The following is a 24,094-nucleotide window of genomic DNA, read 5'->3' on the forward strand; positions in this document are numbered from 1 at the left end:
TCCCACTCCTGCTGTATCAATGTACACAAGTTGCTCCGCTCCCCCTAGTTATTTTGCTGCAGCCACACTGCAGCTCGGTGGCAGATGAGGAAACGGAGACCCAAAGCAGAGGAGTGACTCCTGAGGCTGCAGGTGTTGTGGAGCGCTGGCCACGCCCACCTCTCTTGCTCCCAGTCCAGTGCTCTTTCTACCACTGGGCTCCACCGAAAAGTCTCAGCAGAAACAAGTCCATGCTGAATCCTGTTTCCACTCACCTCTTTGGCAGCTCGGGGCATGGCCGCTGCATGGACTGCAATTTCCTCCCCATCCACACTTTCCAAAAGTCCCAGTCTTGTTCCATTGCTTTCTCTTGTGTGTGTGTGTGTGTGTGTGTGTGTGTGTGTGTGTGTGTGTGTTGAGGGAAGTTACTGGGATTCAGACCCAGGGACATAAAACCATTGAGCTATATCTCCGGCCCTTTTTTTTTTTTTTTTTAATTTGAGATGAGTTCTCTCTAAGTTTAGGGCCTTGCTCGTTTGCTGAGGCTGGGCCTCGAACTTGTATTCCTCCTGCCTCAGATTCCCAAGCTGCGGGGATCACAGACCTGCGTCATTGCCCCCTGCCCCCTGGCTGTCCCATTGCCTGCTTGAGACGTGAAGACTGAAGGAAAGCACAAGAGATCCCATCTGAAAGATCACATCCCTGGATAGGGGCGGGAGGTGACTCGATGACAGAAGAGGATTTCTGCAAATATGACAAGGGCCCATTGTGTTCAGCTCAGTCTGAGGCCACTTTTCCATGTGATCACTAATCCTCACGGTGATCACTAGGATCAGAGCAACGTGTTTCCCCATATCTTCTTTATTAGATATTAACAGAAGGAGCACTAAACAAGTCATCTAAATCAAGCTTCAGCCCCCTCGTTAGGGAACTGCCCCTGGGGCAACCCCCCTACAGTTGAGAGGCTCTTCCTCCTAAACCCTCTGTCCTTGTAATGGAACCGACTTTCTCCCACCTACCCATGGCTTCCACCGGGGAGCCGCTGTGTGTCTCCTCTGTTTCATCGTTTCTTCCACTGTGCCATTCTACCTCCTCAACATTTCTTTTTACATTTTGATTATGTCTTTACTTGTTCTTTGGGTTATATCTCAAGTACATTTTTTCCTCTTTCACCCAATGCTACTAGTCTATCCTGAGCCATTGCAGGTGTTTTCTACCGGTCCCTTCCCGCTAGGGGTACCTCCCTTTCCTTTTCATGTAACATGTCTGCTTAGAAAGTCACTCGTGGCTTCCCGCAAACCAGGAGCTCAGATCTCCACACTTCTCTGTTGAGGCACCCCAAAAGCAGAGGAGAGCGTACGAGTTGCCAAAGATGGAGGAACACCCCATTCTGAGAAGCATGTCAGAAGTCGTGGATATTTTGAAGTGGTCCTTGAAATCTCTGCTTTCCTTTTTAGCTATCATGGTTTAAATCTGGCCAAAGGTATGAACATGAAGACACTCTGTTATCTATGGCTATGAGGGAGTTTTAAGATTAACTTCATGGAAAATATAAGAAACAAACAAATGTAATTGAGTGATGAAGCAAAGAGATACCTACAACATCTTTTCTCAACTAAAGATATACAACAAAGAAAAAAATCTGAAGTCAGCACCATGGAGTCCATGTAAGAGAACATGTGTTCAAGGCCATGCAATGTTGCCACAGGATTGTTTTCAACATGGACTGTGTATTATTCAACTTTCCACCACTGTGGCAAAATACCCAAGGTTAGCAATTTATAAGGAAGAAAGGTTTATCTCAGTTCATGGTTGGAGAAGTTTCATTCCATATGTGCTTGACTCCAGTGCCTTTGGCGCTGCGGCAATGCAGCACATTATGGTAGGGAACATTTGGTAGAGGAAGTTGTTCACCTCATGGTAGCTGACCAGCAAAGGAAAAAGAAAGGGCTGAATTCCCCATATCCCCTTCAAGGTATCACTTCTTCCTACTAGGTTTCTCCTCCTGAAGGTTCTACTCCTTCCCACAAACTAGGAACCAAGTCCTAGATACATGGGTCTTTGGAAGACATCTAAAATCAAAACCATAGCATACTGACTGAGAAATACATTGTTGGAAGCCAGGCACAGTGGATCATGCCTGTAATCTCAGGGACTTGGGAGGCTGGGGCAAGAGGATCACAAAATGGAGACTAGCCTCAGCAATTTAGTAAGGCCCCAAGGAACTTCACAAGACCTTATCTCAAAATAATAAATAAAAAAGGGCTGGGGATGTGGCTCAATGGCAAAGCATCCCTGGATTCAATCTCTTCTGCCAAAAAATTTAAAATTAAAAAAAAATTAAACTTAGAAGATATTAACATGGTGGTCTGAGAAGGGCATAAGAACGGCAAGACCTATGTAAAACATAAAGCCATAGTCAAACAGACAATAATAATGGCATGGGTGTCAAATAGCTGATAAAAATAAAGAAGAAGGAAAAGAAGAACAAGGCATTATCTGTTGAGAGCCACAGCCAAAGGGGCCCCAGCAAACTTCCAGCTGCCAGCAAACTTCCAGCTGCTGGCTGATGATTGGCTCACAGCGGCCCCAGCAACATCTAGCTGATTGGCTCCTCTGCGGTGATGTTCATTGGGCTGTTTCCCTGCCCTTTCAGACCACGAAGCTGCTCATTGGGGGACTTCTTTGGCTCCGCCCACACGACCCAGCCAATCGACCTCAAGAGCAGGAGGATTGTGGGAGGTGGAGAGGCTGGGGTGGGGGTGAGAGGCTGGTGGGAAGCCGGTGGTGGCAGTTGGGCTCTGAGGGTTTTTTCCTGAGGAGCTGTTTTGTTTGGCGTTTGTTTCTTTTGACAAGTGGCTCCTGAATTGTGCCCAGCCAGACTGCGGCAATTATCAGAAACCAGGTCCAAATGCACAATAGAGCTGGTAAAACTCAGAATGAGCATCCCAGAAAGTGGAATCCACGAAGTCAAGATGAAGCCGGAGAAATACATCCATGATACAAAAGAAGAAAAGGAGAGGGGACTGATAACTGAGGTAACAGAGGGCGGAGGGCCAAGACGGAGGGATCTGGGGGGATAGGACAAGAAGCAGTGACCGACCGAAGGCAAAGAGCGACTCCAGGAGAGAGGGGCTCACTGACTCCCCAAGGGAGAGGCCCTGGTGGACACTGAATCTCAAGAGAAATCCCAACAGGAATTCAGGGGGAGAAATAGGCTGGTTTCCCACTTTTCCTCCCAGGTACAAAATAAGCACAAGATGAAGAGGCTACATCTGCTCATTTTGAGAAAAGTGGTTTGTAGATCAAGAATTCTATATTCAATTAAGCTGTTGGAGAAAGGAAAATGCAATCCCGTTTCTGGGAGAATATATCAGTTATATAGTTTCAGAAAACTCCTTGAAAAATAAGCTGAGAGATAATTCCAGGTGAAGCACTGAAGATAGAAAAACCCCAGACTGGTTAGATGTGAGCCTTAAAACCAATTACATGGCATAATCACAGCTGCTAAAAATTTGTATTGAAATGTTAATTGAAAAATGCAGAAACTATTGTTGACATTGACATAGATTTATATGAATGATCAATAGATAAATATGGAAAAGTAGGAAAAGGGACAAGCAAATTCAAGCATTAAATTCTACTCTGGTTCTGAAGTTATTTTTAACTTGCATGATTAGCCAGCTACAAGTTCAGGTGTGTACTTGATTCAGTTAAAAACAACCAATATTAAAAATTGTTTTAAAGAATGACAATCAATGTATAGAACATGAAAAAGTAACCTATACACAAAAAGGCTTGCATAACCATAGAATTTACAAATTGGCCCAGAAAATTTTGCAAACTGTGAAAAAATCTTCCACCCATAGTAATCCATTTTTAAAGGATAGCCTATGAAAATGCCCCAAGTTAACTTCTTAAGAATGTGTGTGTGTGTGTGTGTGTGTGTGTGTGTGTGTGTGTGGTGTGGTGAGGGGAGTTACAGTATGTATATGGTGAGGGGAGTTACAGTATGTATACACGATAGAATATTACTCAGGCATAAAGAAAAATGAAATTATGGTATTTACCTGTAAATGATTTGAACTTGAGACTATCATGCTAAGTGAAATAAGCCAATCCCAAAAAACCAAATGTTCTCTCTGATCTCTCTGATATGCCAATGCTGACTCACAATGGGGCTGGAGTGGGGCACAGGAATAGAAATTCATTGGATTAGACAAAGGGAAATGAAGGGAAGGGAGGAGGGAAGGGAATAGGAAAGACAGTAGAATGAATCAGACATAACTTTCTTATGTTCATAAATGAATACAAGACCAGTATGATCACACATCATGTACAACCACAAGAATGGAATCCAAATTGGAATACTCCACGTATGTATGATATGTCAAAGTACACTCTACGATCATGTAGAACACTATCATGGACTATCGGTAATATCATGTACTATCTATAAACAATAAATTAAAAAGAAAGGAAGGAAAAAATTAGATTACAGGTACATGCTCTGTTCACAATCAACTGGACAATTTGGGTCCCTCAAAAAGAGTTCTGCTTCTCACTGTGTAGTTTTGTCCCCATCTCCAAGAAGACAGGTGCTCCTCTGGTGATCTCTGGGCATGGCAGGGAGTAGGAAGGACTCCACTCTCTGACCTCCTGCTTTCTGATGGTGGAGTTCCCCACTGAGTACAAACAGCTGAGCAGATAACTCTAGCCCTGGGACGGCAGATCACAATTAAGGAAACTCTTGAACCCCTCCACCTCCAATTTAAGGATGTCTTTGTGTTCAAAAAAATCCATGAGAAGTATTAGAAAACCCGTCATCTGACTCTTCTCAAGAAAACTTCATACCCTTCACTCCAGGAATCAGGACCTGTGGTTCTAAAAACCCAGGGATCTTGCCTTCCACTGAGACAGGCTTCCAAATTACTAAAGAGAACCCCCCACCTGCTTCCAACACAGAGGCACCACTAAAACACAGTTCCTACAGCAAAAGGGAACTCAGAGGAACAAACCAAGCTGCATAAACCAAAAGGCCCCAAACCAGATCATAGAGCAAGGGAAAATCTGTCGTCTAAAAATGAAAAGAAAAGCCGCACAAACCCCCAAATCACCAACCTAGACAACAGAATGAGGAAAAGTGATGATTATAAAAATGAAAAAAGCCATCTGGATTAAAGGAAGAGACTCTCAAATTGACTTGAGTGGTGAAATGGGCATGATTTCATGACAACTGAGGAGTTGAGTTTTTTTTAGATAAAAAAGAGATGCTTTCAATAAAACAATTCTCTTCAGTTGTAGAAGGTCTATTTCAAAGGTCCACAGGAAGATGAGGTGACTCATCTGCTGCACAGTGACTGCATCCCAGTGTTTCCAGATTTCAGGGGAAGCCATGCCAGTAGCTGTGGATCATCCAGGACAGTTATCTGAGATCCACAGACCCAATTTACAATGCATGATGAATTAATAAACAGTCAGGGAATTCTGTGTCCCAAATGGAAATGCACCAAACTCTATAAATTAAAGCAACATCAAAAATAAACTGTTAGAAATTCCAGTAGAAACGATAAAGATAATACATTCGAAATACAGTAGAAATGAATAGAAATCTGGTGCTGACATGAGCTAGCCATACACACATACATGTCATCCTATGATGCAAAACCGATAAAACAATAATAATGGCAAATAGGATTTCGAAATGGCTTCATAGGATATCAATTCCCTTGACAAAATAATTCTGAAGTTCATTTGAAAGAAAAAATAACCTGAGATGTCTATAAAATTCTAAAAGACTAATGAAAAGACTTAGCCCTTATCAAATATTAAAATAAATTCTAGAGTTACAGTCATTGAAAAAGTGTGGAATTAGTGGAAGAATTAACGAAAGATGAAGGAAATAAAAGAAATGTCACTGAAGATGTCATACATATTTAACAATTATTAAATTTAGATGCTATTTATATACCCATTTAATGTGACAAATAACTAATTTATTTAATCTATAATAAAATATACAAGTAAACATATTGAGATAAACATACTAGCGGTAAATTTTGATACTGAATAATTAAATATAACTTAATAAAATGTAATATAAAAAAAGCAATAGAGGGTACAACAAATATTGGAGAAAAATGACTAAGCTAGTTGGGGAAAATATCAAGTTAAATTCTCACTTCACATTAGGTGCCTGACAGATAATTAGATCAAAATAAATAAATATTTGTTAAAAGAAGAAATGAATAAATGAATGAATAATATATTCAATTTCAGATGGATAAAATACTTGGCAAAACATAAAACACTACAAGAAATTACAAACATATATTGTGCTGATCTCTAATTGAGAAAGCCCTTCCCAAATATAGAAATGATGGGTAAGATAACAAAGAGGACATTCAACAGCACTGATTCCATAGTATTTTTTAAATCTCCCTATGAAAATTCACACAAATATGGCCTACCCAGGATCGACATCTTGCATGTAGAAAAGGATTTTGCAAATCAAAAGGACAAGACAAATACCCCAAAGAAACATGAGCAAGGACGTGAGGAGGCAATTCTCAGGAGTAGAAAGATAAATGACCGATAAATGCATAAGGAAGTGTTCAACCTCATTTATTATCTAAGACATGAAAAATTAAACAAAAACACAGGAAGAATTCAACCCTTTACAATTCTGTCACCAAGAACCCCCCTCCAAAAAATGTCCATACACATAAAATTCGGCAAACCATTCCAGGATCTCCTCAGACTGCTGGATGCCATGCCAAGGTTCATGGGAACCTGGACTCAGAACCATTTACCGTCACCGCCTGCAAACGAGTAACAGGGATACAGTAAGATGGCTTTTTTATAAACTGCTGGTGCAAATATATGTTCATACATTTCAGAAAAGCATTGGATGACATGTATTAAAGGCCTCAAAAATATCTACATTTTATTCTTGATGTAAATACTTTTAAGAAAATCTCTTGAGGAAAGCAAATAAGATTAAAATGATGTATGTGCAAAGATTCGTTAGCTTCAAAGATTGAATTGTTCATTGTAGCATTATTTATATTAACAAAAGGTGTTAGCTACTTAAATTTCCAAGACAAAGTGTTTAAATATATTATGCAAAATGCTTAAGATGAATTTTTATTCCATTACTATGGTTTTCAAGAACAGTTAATGACATGGGGAAATACAAAGGATGTAACGTATAAATGGAGAATGCTATGAATGTGGTATATGGAAAACAGCATCAGCTAGGGTGTTAGCTTAATGATAGAGCATGCATTTCACATGTGCAAGGCTCTGGGTTCAATTTCCAGGAGGGAGGAAAAACAGTTGTATTATATACCATATCTCACATATGAGAAAAGCTACAAAGAAATCTGTCAAAATGTTCATAATTATTATTTCTATTTGAACAAATTATGAGTGTTTTCCTATTCTTTTCTAATTTAAAAATATAGTTTACTTTCAAAACAGCAAAAAAATTAATACAAAAAAAATACCAAGGAAATGTTGTTTCAATAAAAAAAATGCAGAACGAGAAACTTGAAAGCCTGCACCATGCCTTTAGCTGGCTCCAGGGAAAGTGAAGTCTTGCCTCAGGACGATGCTTCCCAAAGGACATTCTGTTCTCAGTGCTCCTGAGGGACAGCACCACGGTGGTCACTCGGGAGTGACATATACTCACATCCAGGGGCAAGAATGGTCACCAATTCACTTTGGGATAACATAACATAGAATTCATCTTTTCTTTTTTATTTCTTCCATGAATTGCAAATTTGTAGGAAAAACATATTTGTCTCTCTAAAAAAAAAAAAAAAATCTCAGTTTTTTCACTTCCAGGTGTGTGGCCTTGGGCAACTTGCTTAAGTTCTCTGAACATTGATCTCCTGGTGGGTCACAAGAGGCAATACCTGTGCCTACGTCGCAGGGCTGTGGGTACAACTGAGCTAATGTGCCTGATGTGAAACTGTTCATTTTGTCTCCCTGATTCTGTCATTTGGCCCCAGTTGCAAATGACTGTGTTTGACTTTGAGCTTGATCATAGATGTTCCCCTTTTATAAAAGGCAGAGTTTGATTGTAAGGCATATTATCCAGATAGAGGAAGTGATGTCACTGTCACATTCCTCAAGTGGAAAAATAAATAGAAGTTCTAGAAGGAAGTCGAAAGAATTGGGGAGGCCAAGACTCAGGGTGGGAGCCCTCTGGGGTTCACAGGAGAGGATGGGCTTGGAGAAGAACAGGGCAAGGTGATAGGAAGGTCCCAGGAGAACAGCAGACAGGCCTGGGGAGGTTGCCGTACCTCGCCATTATCTGCCTCATTTCTCATTCCCCACCCTTTCCTGAGTACTGTCCCAAATTTCCAAGACGGAAAAGTCAAAAGAAAATCTCCACTTCCCAGTCTGCCTTCCATCTAGGGTTCCAGGTGTGTGGGCCGCACCCAGCTCTGCCAGAGCAAGGGCACCCCAGCAGGACAGGAGCAGAGAGAGGGCAAGGGGGCACAGCAATTCTAGCGTCAGACCTGAGAACTCGGATCGCCTGGTGAGCCTTGCAGCAGAGGCTTAGGCGAGTGTGCATGAAGGCCTGTGTCCAGTCTCCAGTGAGGCAGGTGTCAACCTGCATGGAGCTGTTTTGCTAGAACATTCCTGTGATACAGCTAGGTACTTTCTGGCTGCTCAGTTCTTGGCTATTTCATCCAAGCTCAGTTTTCTGAATGGCCAAGGGGACTTGACGAGTTACCTACATTACTATAGTCTGGATCCTAAGTGCCCCCCAAAGCCCCATGTGTTAAAGCCTTGTTCCCCAGCTTGGCCTTATTGGGGGATGGTAGAACCTTTAAGAAGCAGGGCCTAGTGGGAGGCCTTAGGTATTGAGGGTGTGCCCTCTTCTTCTTTTTCATTTTCTGGCCATGAGACCTCACCACAGGCTCAAAATCACAGGACCTATCAATGATTGAAACCTCCAAAACTTTGAGCCAAAATAAACCTTTTTCCTTCATAAGTTGACCAGCGCAGCTATTTGTTATACTGACAAAAGCTAACAAAAACATCATTTTATAAGCAATTTTCCACTTAATCCACATAGAATGGACTCTGCTGGACAAAAGGTGTTAGCTACTTAAACCTGCAAAATTCTAAGGACATTGGATTTGGTGCCTCATGACCTCTAAGCATCCAGCTTGACATAGGAGGTCCAGAGGACGTGGCCCAGGGGATGTACCTGTTGGGGATCTCCTGAATTTTAGGAATATTCTAGATACTCAGACACTCCCTGGGGCCCTCGTGGAGAGAAGCAGAAGTGTTGAGAGGAGTGTCGGTCTTCAAGAGGCCTGGGAACTGGAAGCAGGAAGCTGATGAGGTAAGGGACTTTGAAGCCAGAGACAATGGTAGAGTCCAAGGGCACCTGCAGGGGAATTCCAGCAAGTAACTCCTGAAGCACATAACAGCACAACTAAAGATGTTTATCTGTAGTGCACATAGGCCTCACAGTATGTGAATTTCAACACTGTATGCTGCATTAGGTCACCAGATCTTCTAAACAAGGCTGTGAAATATGCATCGGTAGACACATAAGGACACCCTGTATCAAAAATTAGGAGAAAATCATGCAGGTAGTGGTGGCCATAACCAGTTCCCCAAACCAGAACTTTCTCTCCATCATCCATGACCATTCCACTGCTCACACAATTCTCAATGATTAATAGCAATTAAAAAAAAATCTCTAGTTTATCAATAAATGGTCCCCATTCCACTTTCAAAAGCATTACCTTTATCATTTGGGTATATTTATTAACCAGTAGGAAGAAAGTTGTGCCTCCTTTCAATCCTGGTTCTTAAGCCAAATTCCTGACTGTCAGGACCAAGACCCTAGAAAACATTTGTTGGTATAATGAGTACACCCAACGATTGGGGGAAGAGGAGGAAGCTCAGATCACTGGCAATACGAAGAACAAACTTGTAGACAGATAGGGCCAATGACAAGGGAGAAGGAGGAAAACATAGATCAAAAGAGGAACCAATTAGTATAGTTTGGGAGAGTATTGAAAAAATCAAATGCATATCCTAAACCACAAGGTTGCGAGGCTCTCAAGATGTTAATTAGCCATGTTTCTGATGGTGAGAATTATGTCAAAAAGATGAGGGGGTCTTTTGGTCAATTAGGTCTGGGAAACACTGGGTTAAAAAAGAACAGACTTCCAGTACTATCAACTACAGGTATATGGATACCTGCCCACTGGACCCACTCACTGTGCACATTATCTCTCGGGACCCACAGACCTCACATCTTCCCATAGTACCTGGGAGTGGCATATTCCCAGCTTCTACAGAGAGGGGGAAATGCCCATAGAGTATGTCCAGCGATCCAGAAATGATGAAGATCTCAGATTTCATCCCTAGAAAGCCAAGAAAACCTGGGTACTACTTAGCCATTTTTAGATGTGTGATCTTCACACTGATCAAATTAAGAACTTGACATTCTTCGAGCAGCATGTACTCGGACTTTCTTTTAAGCAACTTGCTGCTACTTCAGTGGAGAAACTGGTAAAAATAATTGAGCTGCCAGGCGTGGCGATGCTCGCCTGTAATCCCAGCATCTCAGAAGGCTGAGGCAGGAGGATCACAAGTTAAAGCCAGCCTTAGCAATTTAGCAAGAATCTAAGCAACTTGGCAAGATCTTGTCTCCAAATAAAATATATATATAAAAAATCCAGCTAATTAGTTACTAATTACTCTGTGCATTTTTAAAAATCTGCTTATTTTTCCTCCTCTTTGTTAGAGAGACAAAACAGAATTTAGTAAGAGATCATTGTTGTTTCTGTTTTAATTAGCAGGTAAAGTGACTTGGAACTATGATGCTATGATATTGCAGTTTCTAAGCTATGAATTTTTACTATCAAACCAAATGCAAAGAAACAGTTATTTTAAACCCATATAATGTGTCAGTACTTGAATTATAACTCCTGTCCTGTGACCATTATACCCTCTACTAATGTCAAATTTTCGTATCCTATGGCTGGATCATATATGCACCGTTTGTTCTAGGGGCTCTATATTTTGTCTAGTTGTTGAATTTACAAAACTCAGGAGTGCTTCCCCTGGATAGGGTCGAAAGACACAAACAAGCAGTTGCAATTCTTCCCCTGAAGACAGGAGGCCTGCAATGAAAGGGAGAAAAGCAATTGCTTTCTGAGTTTTCCCCACACAGGACGTGAAAGGTATGCAGAGAAGGTTTTTTAATATTCGTCGAAGGCCTTGGAACCACGAGTTCCATTCCACAATGTCTAAAAGATTTATGGAACTGGAAGTTCTTAGCTCAAGTTTCCTGGAAGCCTCTGTTCTGGGAGATTGGGAGAGAAAGAAATGTAAATTCTGCATATTCCAAAGAGCTGAACCCTTTGGCTGTTAAATGATGTGGGTGTGTTCGCTGTTAAGCAGGAATTTTTATGAACCACCACCTATGCTGGGGGGTGGGGGGGCAACTGCCTCTTTAACAGTTAGCAACTCCTTTAAAGTCATTTTTCATTTCACATAAGACCCTCTAGAAAAACTTACAAATAGATAGCCAAAATCACCCAATCTGTTTAGGTGACTTTTTTTTTCAATGACTTAGAGTAAACTTTGTTCACTATAATACTAAATTCTCCACCCAGAGGTCTTCCCTTAAGTATGACTTCAGACTGGGCATGCTCAGTGATGTGCCCACCTGTGCATGAGATGATGAGTCTTTCCTACAGGAACAGGTTTGAGTTTCCCCAATGAAAGCTCCTTGCTTTCTTTCTTCAAGGGGACACGGCTTGGGGAATTATTCCCAGTGCTCTCCGTACTTGCTACAAGTAATAAATCTTTCTTCACTTTTTTATCTCCTGGTTGTGTTGATTGGCTTTGCACTCCATCAGCGGTTTCATTCAGTTACAGGTGCTGTCTGGTGAACTGCCTGCTTCTGGCATTCACCTCTTTTGATAGGATTCACTGAGGACAGAAAGTTCTAAATGGCATTTCCAGGACAGGCGATGACAAAAGAAAAAATTAAAATTATTTATAAGCAACACTGCACTAAAAGGGAATTTCTAAAGAGATTCAATTAAATCTAATAGGTGTGTCTACATGCTCAAGTCTGTCCTAGGAGCTATAAAGGGGCCACAGAAGCTTTAGGAGCAACTGTGAGAGCAAGACGTCAGCCATAGCCATGCAGTTCTTACAATCTAGAGAAGGGAGCAGAACTCAGCATGGGGAATAATTATTTGGAGCTTGGTACAAAATGATGTGAAAGCAGATGCTCAAAGAATGGGGAGCAGCCCAGGGCCGGGCAGAGGAGAAGGAGGGGATGCCCCTGCATTAGGTCTGAGGAGGTTTATAGAGGGCAGAGATCAGCAGAAATGAGGGACAAGGACATCTCCCAGCCAGGAGCTAACAGGCAAGGAAGGACATGAGGTAACTCCACTCTACCATGGATCGTTTCTGGAGTGATGTCACTCCATTGCCCTGGAGTAATGACCACTCCATGCACAAATGCCACAAAATACCACTCAAGTGTGATCTCTGCCTGGACTAATTCCTGTGGTGCCATCTTATCTGTCTCACAGTCCCTCAGGGGAGGGATTCCCAGAAACAGGCAGAGGCTCTGCCTGTGGGAAGGCAGGGCTTCCAGGACGCAGAAGCAGGCCCTCCCTGGAACCTCCCTTATATCAGCTCACATGCAAAAGATAGAGGGACTCTCACCTCCAGGGATGGGGCACCCAGCATCTGTTTATCATGTTTGATAATTAAGTTTGAAGGAGGAAACACAAACTACCTGTGTTCTCCCTAAAGGCAGGGGACTTTGATTGGAAGGTGAGCTTCTTTGCATGGAATTTCACAAAACCCTTGTCCTAGTATCCTTCCTATCATCCCTCCATCACAGGGACCCTCTTTTTTTTTTTTTTTTTTTGAGATAGAGCAAAACCAAACCAAAGAACCCCACATGTTAAGTGTGTTTTTGCATCCATACTGGGCAAACCAGGCATTTGAAGAAACAGCCCTGAAAAACCCAACCAGGATCTTCTGGAAGCACATTTCCCTCCTTTGATTTCCAGAGACTGATTTCCACTTTGGAAGGAGCAGTTACAAAGCTCAGGAAGGTTATGCACCTGGTAGGGAGAGGAGAGCAGAATCAGCAAGGAAAGGAGACAATGTGGTTGTGGTTGCCCATCGTTCTGGGGAAGTCTGCATCTCTTTGTCCCTCTACCTCTTTTCCCCTCCCTAACACATTCACTCATTCTCTTTCTCTCTCCCGCTCCACCCACATCCTGGCAGTGTATCCGGGGTCAGTGTGCACTGATGGAGGAACCCAGCTCAGCCACATCACCCAGGACTTCCCTATCCCTGTCCCTGGGGAAAGATGCAAGGCTGGGTCACATTTCTGTCTTGCCTTTATGAAACGGGGACAGCAAAAGGAAGCAGGTAGAGATGTCAGGACAAGGTGAGATGGAAGACCCTGCAGCCTGAGGTGGCACCATGAGCTTAGAAGTGCACTAACCAGAGAGAAAACACATCCTCAGCCACCCCAGGAGGCCCTCTGACCCCTGCGGTGGCACCTGAACCCTGCCATCCTCACCACCTGCTCTTACCTACTTCCTCCCTGCTCAAGCAGCTGCCTCCAAGGTGGGGATCTTGGATGAGGTTCCTAGTCCTGGAAATCAGGCACAGCAATACCTGGAGGATCCTCAGAGACCGTCCTTTGCCCAGTGGATGGTCTTGGCCCTGGGTTTGTGAGGACCCAGGTCTCAAAGAGATTCTGAGACAGGAAAGAGAATAGATCCCATTTCCACCAGGGAGTTCTAATTATTCATTTTAATCTTGGTTTCCCAAGAGTTCGTGTTTTAAAAACTTCTTCTGTTAAGTCAAAACAAAGCCAAAATAAGTTCTGTCTAGTTCAATCATCTGTATGTAAGAATGGAAGCTTGAGAGACCTCAAGGTCCCTGCCCAGGGTCACCCATGTGGGTCACCTGGTCAACCCCAGTGGAAGGAAAAGAGCACTTGGTACCAACAAAGGAGAGCAAAGTCGTAAAGGACAGGAGCCCAGGAAGTGCAGAGAGCAGAGGCTGAGGAATGGACTGTCAGGGACTCCCTCCTGAACTTGCTGCCCACCGCAGCCCACACTCTCTGGGCTCCTCCCTCACTCTCCCAGCCCACAGGAGGGCCGTCCCAGTTGTCCTCCCTGGAGTCTGGGAGGAGCCAAGCATGCTCCGCCAAAAAGCAAAGCCAAGTGCCAGCAAGCAATTACTGTAGTCACAGTGTAGAGATGCTCATGGAAAGGTTATAAGATAAATGATACAGGCTTTCGCCTGAACCAGGATCTCAGCTGCTGGAGCCCCAGTGAGATGAGTTCTAATGGACAAGGTAAATTATTTTCTCTTCTACTGAAGCACAATTTTCTCTTCGTTTCCTCCTTTTGACGTGTACCATAGAATAAAAAAAAAAGAGGAGGTGGAGGGCAAGGAGAAACAGGGGAAGAAGGAAAAAAAAAAAACCATTTAGACTTTTAATGGAAGCTCATTTTGGTAAAGTACCCCAGCGTCCCCGTGGACCTGGAGAATTAAATGCTGTCACTCAGGTCTGAAAGCAGAGTCGTCCAGTTTGCAGACACCTGTCATAATTAAACTAATGGCTCTGAAAATGTGCCTTGATATTAAATCTATCTTCCACTGAGGAGCAGAGCTGATTAAAACCACTGTTTGACAGTTAATGATGAACCTCTTGCTTGCTGAGCTCTGTGACTGGAACCGGCCAGTTTGGGATGTTCTTTGCTCCAACAGCAGCACGGTTCCTATGCCCTTTCCTTCCTCTCTCATGGATACTGGGGTGTCCCTCTTCACCCTACCTCACAGGTTCCCCTCTCCGCCAACCAGAGAACAGAGATTCTCAGCATGAAGGATTGCCTTGCAGATCAACACGGAGCTATTGTTTGGACATCAGGCATAGAGTTCCTAGACATTGCCTGTGTCAGGAGTAGAAGCAGAAGCTCTGGCCAGCCTTCTGGTGTCTTCTCTGGAAGATTGAATTTCTAACCATATCTACGGGAGAGGCTATATTCAGCATCAAGGAGTCAGAGAAACTGCCAAGTTGTAAGAAGGCCGAGTTGGCTCTCTTTTCCCCAATCAGACTTTGGGCTCAATGTTCAGACAGTGTGGTCTACAAATAGAACCATCCATCCTTTGGGAAAGCAACATATTCTGAGATGACCATTTATACACAGCTACTCTCACCAATGAGAGACCTTTGGCACCAGAGGAAGAAAGTAGAAAACTACAGAGCAAAGCCCTTCTGCTTTCTGGATTTCAGATTCTCCTCCAAAAATGAAAATCTAAAAAAATTAACTTAAAGTCTCTTCTGCATCTAATAATCCAGAAAAATCTAAGAATTTTGTCCCTTAAGGAAGTTATAGGTATGTATTGATAAAAAGCTTCTCCCGTAGTTTAGACAGTTGGTCATGCCCAAGACTGACAGACTACTTCTCAACACAGAATGGAGATTCTCAGGAACAACTGGCTGAACTTAGTGTTTCCTCCTTTCTGGTACCCCAGTCCTTAACAGGCAAATAGAATCAGCAATATAAAATGTGTAGGAGGACAAGATTCTCAAGCTCCCTGCCTTCTCCTAACATTCAAGGTTCCTTCAGAAAAGATTCAGGCTCTCTACCTTGCCCTTGGATTCCCCACATTCACATGAAAACCCGCCTTTACCTTCCAATATCATCCCTTTTCAAGTAGAGAACTTTCCACTTTTGTCCCTGAGAGCACTTGTTACACCTTTCTTTCCAACAAGAGGACAAGGGTGACCAGGGACATAGGAGAGAGAGCTCCATCCTGTCTAGGTCCCTCTGTTCAAAGCTGAGCAACTCTTCCAAGCAACAGCTCTTAAGTCAGCAGCGAACAGTGACCTGAGTAGTCACACAGAGTTTTTAGCACCCGCCAATTATCTCTGCATTGCATATGAGTCTCTGTTGGTAGCTTGCTTAACAGTTTGATTGATTTGTAGTGTTTTATTCTTTTCAGAGCCTTCTCAAATGTTTCCTTTGATTCTGACACCACCCCTTGTTGGATAAGTATTTCCCCATTTTACAAATGAGTAAAAGTGCCTTCTTCAAAGCCCCAGGACCAGTAGGGGGTAGACTGGGACTAGAGCTCACATAGCTGACCCCCTATGGAGGGCCACTCTCAGATCACTGAAACCCCAAAGGAATCTTGAGCTGGGGTCTAAGTTTCTACTTCTTTCTGTATGAATTTGCTTTTGGGTGCTCTATTAAATTTCCATTTTTCTCCATCCTTTTTAAGTACGGTCTGGGAGTATTGTTAAGAGTTTTATTTCGTCTTTCTTACTTTCTTCATCACTATTTTCTGCTTCTATAAAAAATGCATGATTGAGGTAGATGCCTATTAAATTGATCTGCCAAATAGACAGAGAGAGAATAGGGGAGCTGGAAGAAGCAGACAAAGAACATGAGAGGTTCAGAGTGAGAAAGAGGAAGCAGAGATTCAGAAAGAAGGGAAATGAGAATCAGGGAAAGAAGAAAGACTAGATGACACAAAGAAAGACAAGGACAGGAAAATTAGGAGGATAGCTCTCTGTTCCTCAGGGCCCCCCCCCAAACATCCTGAGGTCAGACTCCTTTTCAGCACAACACATGCTTGCACGTGCACACCACACACACACACACACACACACACACACACACACACACACACACACACACACACGGCTGTCACATTTTAGAACACCATTAGGAAAGTGACACCCAGCTAAAGGAGTCCCCTGTCCAGTGACCCAGGCTGACACTCCTGTCTGACCCCTCCCCTCCAAGGGTCAATCCTCCCTGTCTTGAGTGACAGACGCTCCCTCTCTCGGAGGGAAGTGGGGCCTCTAATTGTGCTGAGCAGCGATGCCACGGATGCCCGGGCAGCCTCATGTCTCTCACTATCATTAGCTTTCTTACCAAGGCTCTGAAGCCTTCCGCTGCCACAACAGTAATTACCAAGAGATTAGGCAGGCATTAAGCACTCCTTAATTTGACACATTGCAATGATCTCCATTCAGCCTTTCTGCTTGAATAACTCTCAACAAATATTTCGGAGGCGACCAAAATAAACAGAAGCGCTGTGTTTGCACAGCTGAGGCCTCTTCCTGCTTCTCTAAATGCCATCAATTCCAGGTAGGGGCGAGAAGGGGGACAATGAGGGGCTAGGTGGGCAGAGCAGGGTAAAGAAGAGGGGACAGGGGAGGTGGCACATCCTGCAGGGCCCTAAAAGAGTCTGCAAAGCCCAAGTCCATCCACTGGAAAGCTATCAGTAAAACACTAACATATGGCATGCTACAACTGATGGCGATTTAATAGGGCCCATTTTTTAAGCAAGTAGTTACACAAGAACCTAGTAAAAAGATAATCAGTATTTATATAAAAACCACCATATTAGGAAAAAATAATAATTACAGCAAAGGGAGTTATGTTGTTGTTGCTGGATTTTTAAGTGGGTTATTAGCTCAGATATTATTCATTAAGTAATGCAATGGAGAAACCACTGTTAATATGGCAATAACTCCCACCGGGACCCATCACAAGGAAGATAGGATCATTTGGTAATTACAATGCATTAGAAGTTCAATATTCCCATCCAAGCATTTGTTTCATTTCCCCGCCCCCACCCCAACATTCACATTCTCTCTCTCTCTCTCTCTCACACACACACACACACACACACACACCCCTCCATCAACTAACCTGAATTCCAGGGGGTGGACAGTGGAAAGGCAGAGGAGAATGGCATGAGGTAGAAAGATACCACATCCTGGAGCCCTCTACACCCTCTTAGGCAAGATGCAAGAAAGAATGGACAGCCAAGAAAAGTAGAAATGAACTTTCAGAGAAATGAGCATGCCCAGAAATTGTGTTATGGACTTAGATGTTTATATGAGGAGAACGGGTTGATTAACAGTATTATTAAATGAGAAAAAAAAAGTCCAACAGCGGCATAGTAAAATAACTGGACTACAATAAGATGAGGAAGACTGTTCTAGAGTCAGAAACCAGAGTCAAAGTAATTTTCGTGGGGTATTCCCTATTCCTGAGAGATATGCCTGTCATCCACGTAGTCCTCTTGACAGGTCCCTGGTGAGCACCTGTGTGCAGGAAGGCATCATGGTCAGAGGCAGTTCTTACCTCCTGTGCTGGGAGCTTGGCTGGTATAAAAAGAGGGTGGGGATTCCGGGTGGCCTGGAGTATTTCTTCCCTCCTGGGTGGACATCAGCATTAAACTTCTTTACAAGAGGAAGAAGATAAGTAATTGGACAGACTGAGCAAGAGATTCCCATTTGCAATTGTAACGAGTCATCTTAGCTCTTACACATGCCTGATTTCTCATGGCTTTTCAACCAGAGATGATGGTTATTGAACACTTAAATATTGCTGCAGTGTAAAGAATAATACTTTAGATCAGAGATCAGTAAACTATAAGCCATGGGCAAAATCCAGCTCACGGCCTGTTTTTAAAAACTAGGTTTTATTGAAACATACCCAAACCTATTACTTTATGTACTGTCTATGGCTATTCCACACAATGATAGAACTGAGTAGCTGCAAAAAAGTTCCAGTGGCCCCAAAAGCCTTAGATACTTACTATCGGTTGGCTCATAGAAAAAGTTTATTGATAGATGAATGAATAAGTAAGTGAATGACATAATGAAGGAACAAGTCATAGACTGAAATAGATTCATAAATGTGAGAATGATTTTACCCAATAGTGCTGGTGGTGACATCTAAAAATTTCTTTATTGTAGGGCTCTGTCCTCAGTTCTCTTCTCTTTAATACGTTTTTAACAACTGAGAGTAAGACATAGATGGGACGTTTATCAGATTTCCAAATAATGGGAAGACAATATGGATAATAAGTATATTGGATAACAGGCCCAATATTCAAAATAATCTTGACAGCCTGGAGCAAGAGACTAAGTCTCATCAAATGAAAAATAAAGCAACAAAAAAAATTCTACAGTTGGGTCCAAAATATCAACTTTTCAAATGTAGAATTGGGTAAAGGTAGGAGGAAGAAAAAAGTGTGCCTCAACAAGAGCATGCATAAAGATGACTTATAATCACATTGCCTCAATCATGGGTAAGACTGTCTGCCTCCAAAGACAAAGTTTATTCCCAAGCTAAGTTGTCTGGTACATAGAACAGGTAAGGTAAATGCTGCTTCTGTATTTACAGGTAATACCTATGTAGTCAGATAGTGATTCCTATAACATAACGATAATAAAGTCATTAAAAATTTCTGAGGGTTTACCTTAAGTACAAATGCTTAACATTAACTCTTTCTCTTAATTTTGCATACTTGAACTTTAAAATATGAAGTAGGGACTATTTTTTTAACCCCATTTTGGAGCTGAGGCAGTTTCAAGAACTAATGTCAGGTAGCCAGCGTGTGGTGAGACCAGGAATCAAACCAAGACAGCACTGTCCCAGAGCCCAGCCTTTCAGGAACCAGATTCCGTTGCTCTCCTCCTCTGAGGTTGTATTTTGAGATGAGGTGGTGACTGGAAAACCAAAGAGCCTCGGAAGGTGAGGTACTAACCATGTAGCAGAAAGTGAAACACTCTCTGTGTGCAAAAGAAGATTAAAAGAGGAGGCTTTGGAAGAGGCCTGGGTCATCCTTCAGATGAACATAAAAGCATCACTAAATTTAACTGCAGTTCCTTTTGTCTAAACCAGATCCACACCCACCTGTGTCTTCCAGCTCCTCACATATGTCCACACACAGCCATTGTGAGTGTACTAGGTCAGTGTAGTGGGGAAGGCTAGCTGTGTCCTAAAACCACGTCTAGCACTCTGCACATTATGCAGTGAGCATTCATTTCTCCCATAGGTCAGAGCTGTTGGGAGATGATGGTGATGGAGGCCCTGTAAAAGGACCTTTCAAGGGCCATCAGTGGCCTAGGTACCTCCCATTTTGAAGCTTCACTGTTCTATACAGAACCAGCATTTCTGAGTCCTTGGAGACACTCCTCCATTCAATACAGAAAAAGAAACGGTGGTTCATCCAAGGTTTTCAGGGATCAGGCACCCATCACTTTTGCTCATAACTTACTGGTCAATTTACAACCACCGGGGAGGCTGGAAAAATGGACTCTCTGGGTAGCCCTGAAGAAGAAAGTATGCATGTTGCCAAGTATTAGTCTTCTCTCCTACAATCAGAGCTACAGAATAGTGGTTAGCCACAAGGGTGGGGGAGCAGGGGGCATCAACCAGTACCTACTCTTCGTTCCTAATAAGGGATACATTCTGTGTATAAGTCATTCTGTTGAGACCCCTATGGATAAAATGACCAATGCTAATTCCAGTTTTAGTGAATGAGTAAAGATATGCAAAGATACTTAACCACAATGTTCAATGGGGTGAATTGAATACTCCAGAGTTGAAGCACAAAAGCAGAGTCCTCTGTGATGAAAGAAATCAGAAAAGGCTTCAGGGCAGAGTCTTAGCTGTCTTAGCTAATGATTAGGATTTAGCAGGCAAAAAAAGAGATAATGGAGGACAGAAATAGAATAAGGAAATACAGAGTCATGGGAGAACTTGGCATATTTAGGGCCATGTGATTGGTTGGTTCCATGTGACCTAGTCACAGGGTGTGTGAGACACATGACTGAAGGTAGGATAGACCATGGAGGCCATGGAGAACTTTGACTTTATTCTGAATGATGTGGAGAATGGAAGAGACTGATGCATCCAACCCCTCAGCTACATGGTCAGATGGAAAGTTGAAAGGTTGAAGGCAGCAAAACAAGTTATTAAGTATTTATGTAGGTATTTGATGGAAGCAGGGATTGTATGGCTATCCTGCTCTTTCAGAACTTTCCAAAATGGACATGAAGTCATTTGGTGTCAGTGGCATCCTCATATACAGTTGATTAAGAAGGCAGTGTGTCAATAGAGCTACACATGCAGAACCACCATGTAGACCCAGGTTTGCTAACTTTGAACAGGTGCCACCCAGCCCATTTATAGTCTGCTTCAACTAGGCCCTCACCTGGGAATAATCTCACCTCAAAACTCTGTTTCTCTGCCACTTGTGTTCATTACTTCTGGTCCCACTCACTGCCTCACAATTGCTCCAGTGGGGCTTATAAAAGCCACTTCTATTCTGGGTCCAAAGATAGATGTACCGGCAGCTCCTTTCAAAATCCCTTGGGTAGCCAAAATTCTCCATGGTCCTCTTCTTCCTAGAGGATACATATGCCCATGACTTTCCTACCCTCCCCTATACCTCAAACTCAAATGTCCAGAAGGGAGGGTCACATTAAACTTGCATCCAAACAGTTGGACTCCACTCTCTCCTGCCAAGGCCCATTCCTTTATAGTGCCCATACAATGATGCAACCTGACGTTAGGTGCTTACTTTAGTCTCTCTGCATACCTCCCAAACTGCACTCCTATCCCATCCTTCACACAGAAATTGGCCCTCAGTTCTCAAGGCCTGGTAGAGACCTAGGCCAATCTAACTATGGCCCTGGCTTACCCTTATTTTAGACTGTTATCTTAAGGAAAATGGTACAGATGGCCTTCAGTCCCATGAGCTAGCCCCAAACTCCCTCCTATACCCTTTGCTTCCCAGCATGCATCAAAAAAAGATTGTAGCCAGGCACAGTGGTGCATGCCTGTAATCTCAGCTGCTAAGGCTGAGACTGAAGGATCATGAGTTCAAAGTCAGCCTCAGCAAAAGCAAGGCACTAAGCAACTCAGTGAGACCCTGTCTCTAAATAAAATACAAGATAAGGCTGGGGATGTGGTTCAGAGATTGAGTGTCCCAGAGTTCAATTCCTGGTACCCCCCATCCCCCCAATAAAAAAAGATGGGTGAGCAGACTGTACCCACCTTCTCCCATGGCCAAGAAGTGAGAAGGGGAGAGAATGCTCACAGCATCGTTTGAGGGACCATGGTGAGGAATGACAGTGTTGCCTAGGGAGATGGAGGAGCTAAAGTTCCAAGGTTTTTCTGTTGAGAGAAGGAGAAAACTGTGATTCAGGAGCAAGTCAAGGGGAAAAAAAATCCAACTGCCTTTTGAGATCCATAGTAGTCACAACACAAAAGAGATACATGGCTCTTGGAAAATGAATGTCGTTATTCAGGGAGATGATAAGGGAAGGACAACCAGACCAGACCCACTGTGTGATAGGAGACAAGACAGTGTTGCGGAAAGGAAAAGGAACTCATGCCTACCCACGTCCCAGCTCTGGGTCCAGGAAGCTTTCGTTTTCCCACCTGTAAAACGTGGCGGCTGCGGAGGTATGGAAAGATGGCTTCCCGGAGAAGTTGTCAGCAGGATAAGGAATGAAAAATGCTAACTGCCAAGCTGGTGTCTTCAGTATACATGTGAGGCTACAGAAAATCAATCTAAGAACAAGGAGAAGCTATAAGTAGACAGATCGCAGCCCTAGAGAAGGGGAGCCTCTACTGCAGCCACGAGACAATGAGATGGGATATATCTTGAGATTGGGAGTTCATGTCACTGAAGGTAACCAAACAAATGTGAGATAAGTACACAATCCAGGGATGCTGGGATATACGGGGGTAGATGAATCCTGAAATTTCTCCCTGCCCAGAGATTCAGTGATTCTTGATGTTGCCCTTAAACAGTGAGGAACACAGGGACCCAAATCCTGTCACACAGATAAATGGTCACTCATTGATGCCTGGGAACTGAGGCCTAGATAGACCAAGGGCCCAAATGGCCTTTCTCCAGGCTTCCCCTTGTCCGATTCAGTGTCCACACCTGGCATGCATTCAATTCCATCCGATGGTTCTTATTTGTAAGGGCTGAGGAGGAAGGCAAATCACTCAGGGTTTATTTTGCCAGTCTCTGTAAGTAGAGAGGCTTGATATAAGCAAGCCCCGTGGGCTGCCAGCAAAGCCTCGGCCCTTAAATAGTAATGAGATCTATCGCTCTCCTTAACAAATGCATCTTCCTGAGTGCTAAGTAAACTGTCTCCATTTACAGTGTCAATATCAACGCGGCCCTTCCCTGCCTCTCCAGCAGCTTGAACAGATTGCAATTGGCTGCCAGTCCTGGTGCCTGTGCTCAGTGAGAGCTGTCAATGGGCATGTCAATAAGATACCGGGGCTATTGATCAGCATAGGCATTTAGGGGTCACTGGTCGATGAGAACTCTTGCCAAGAGATGTAGAAAATGATAGCTTTCAGATAAAGGCAGCAAAGTGAGGTTCCCGAAGGAGAAATAATATAGCTCAATTTCCCCTGTCCTGCTGCTTGTCAATTTCCCTTGGTTTTCTTGAGTGGGGGAGGAGAAAGTAGGGATAGACAGGGAAGGAGAGAGAGGGAATGCCAGCGAGCAACACCAGTGTTTGACTGAAAACATCTCAGGGAGTGTAAAATCAGCAGCCACAATGAAACCACACAGCATCCCCCAGGCCACTGTGTGCACCAAAGGAACAAAGAAAAACCCAAAGAAGCAGCACTTCTCAAAGAGGAGAGCACAGAAGAGGAAGGTAAAGATAATCCAGAAATGGAATTTAATGGAATAGCAAAAAATCCTTTGGAGCTCTTCTAATAAGTCTTCTGTTGGAGTGGTTCATCTCTTCACTCATAAGTCATTTGCTAGCCCAGGTGATCTGGGAAGAGATCCCAAGAAGAGAAAGGCAGGTCCCCTTTGAAGCAGTGTGACTTATAATTCATTGCTAAAACAAAGTCTGTATTATTGGCTGAATTCAGTTCAGCCAAAATTCATATTGAATCCATGATAACATTGGATTGTGACTCTGTTTGGAGATAGGCCCTTTACAGAAGTGATTATGTAAAAATGATGTGATTAGGATAGGCCCTGATCCATTCTAACAGGTTCTCATGAGAAGGAGAAATATGGACACAGGAGGAGACACTAAGGAGACACATGTCCTCTGGAAGGAACAAGTGAGGGCACACAGAGAAAGCAGCTGTCTGCAAGTCAAGGAGAGATACCTCAAGAGAAATCAAACCTACTGACACCTTGATGTTGGCTGTCTAGCCTCCAGAACTATGAGAGAATCCATTGCTGTTGTGTAAGCCACCTACCTGTGCTACTTTGT

At 43.2% G+C, this 24,094-nt stretch overlaps 2 long non-coding RNA genes across 3 annotated transcripts in view; both read right to left on the reverse strand.

Moving 5' to 3' along the window:
• Positions 1-6,582: 6,582 nt before the first annotated feature.
• Positions 6,583-21,221, reverse strand: LOC144370446 (uncharacterized). Of its 2 annotated transcripts, XR_013430415.1 has the most exons (3): positions 21,059-21,221; positions 11,690-18,277; positions 6,583-9,852 (listed from the first exon to the last, which is right to left on the reverse strand). It is a non-coding gene; the product is annotated as an uncharacterized LOC144370446 (long non-coding RNA). The 2 variants fall into 2 exon arrangements; XR_013430414.1 differs by lacking the exon at positions 21,059-21,221 and having other exon boundaries at positions 11,690-21,048.
• Positions 21,222-21,886: 665 nt separating this feature from the next.
• LOC144370633 (uncharacterized) overlaps positions 21,887-24,094 on the reverse strand; it is a 51,557-nt gene continuing 49,349 nt past the window's right edge. The window contains exon 3 of the long non-coding RNA XR_013430537.1: positions 21,887-22,007. This is a non-coding gene — a long non-coding RNA (uncharacterized LOC144370633). The remainder of the gene's footprint in view (positions 22,008-24,094) is intronic.

The sequence above is a fragment of the Ictidomys tridecemlineatus genome, chromosome 14 (assembly GCF_052094955.1).
Source record: "Ictidomys tridecemlineatus isolate mIctTri1 chromosome 14, mIctTri1.hap1, whole genome shotgun sequence".
Lineage (NCBI taxonomy): Eukaryota > Metazoa > Chordata > Mammalia > Rodentia > Sciuridae > Ictidomys > Ictidomys tridecemlineatus.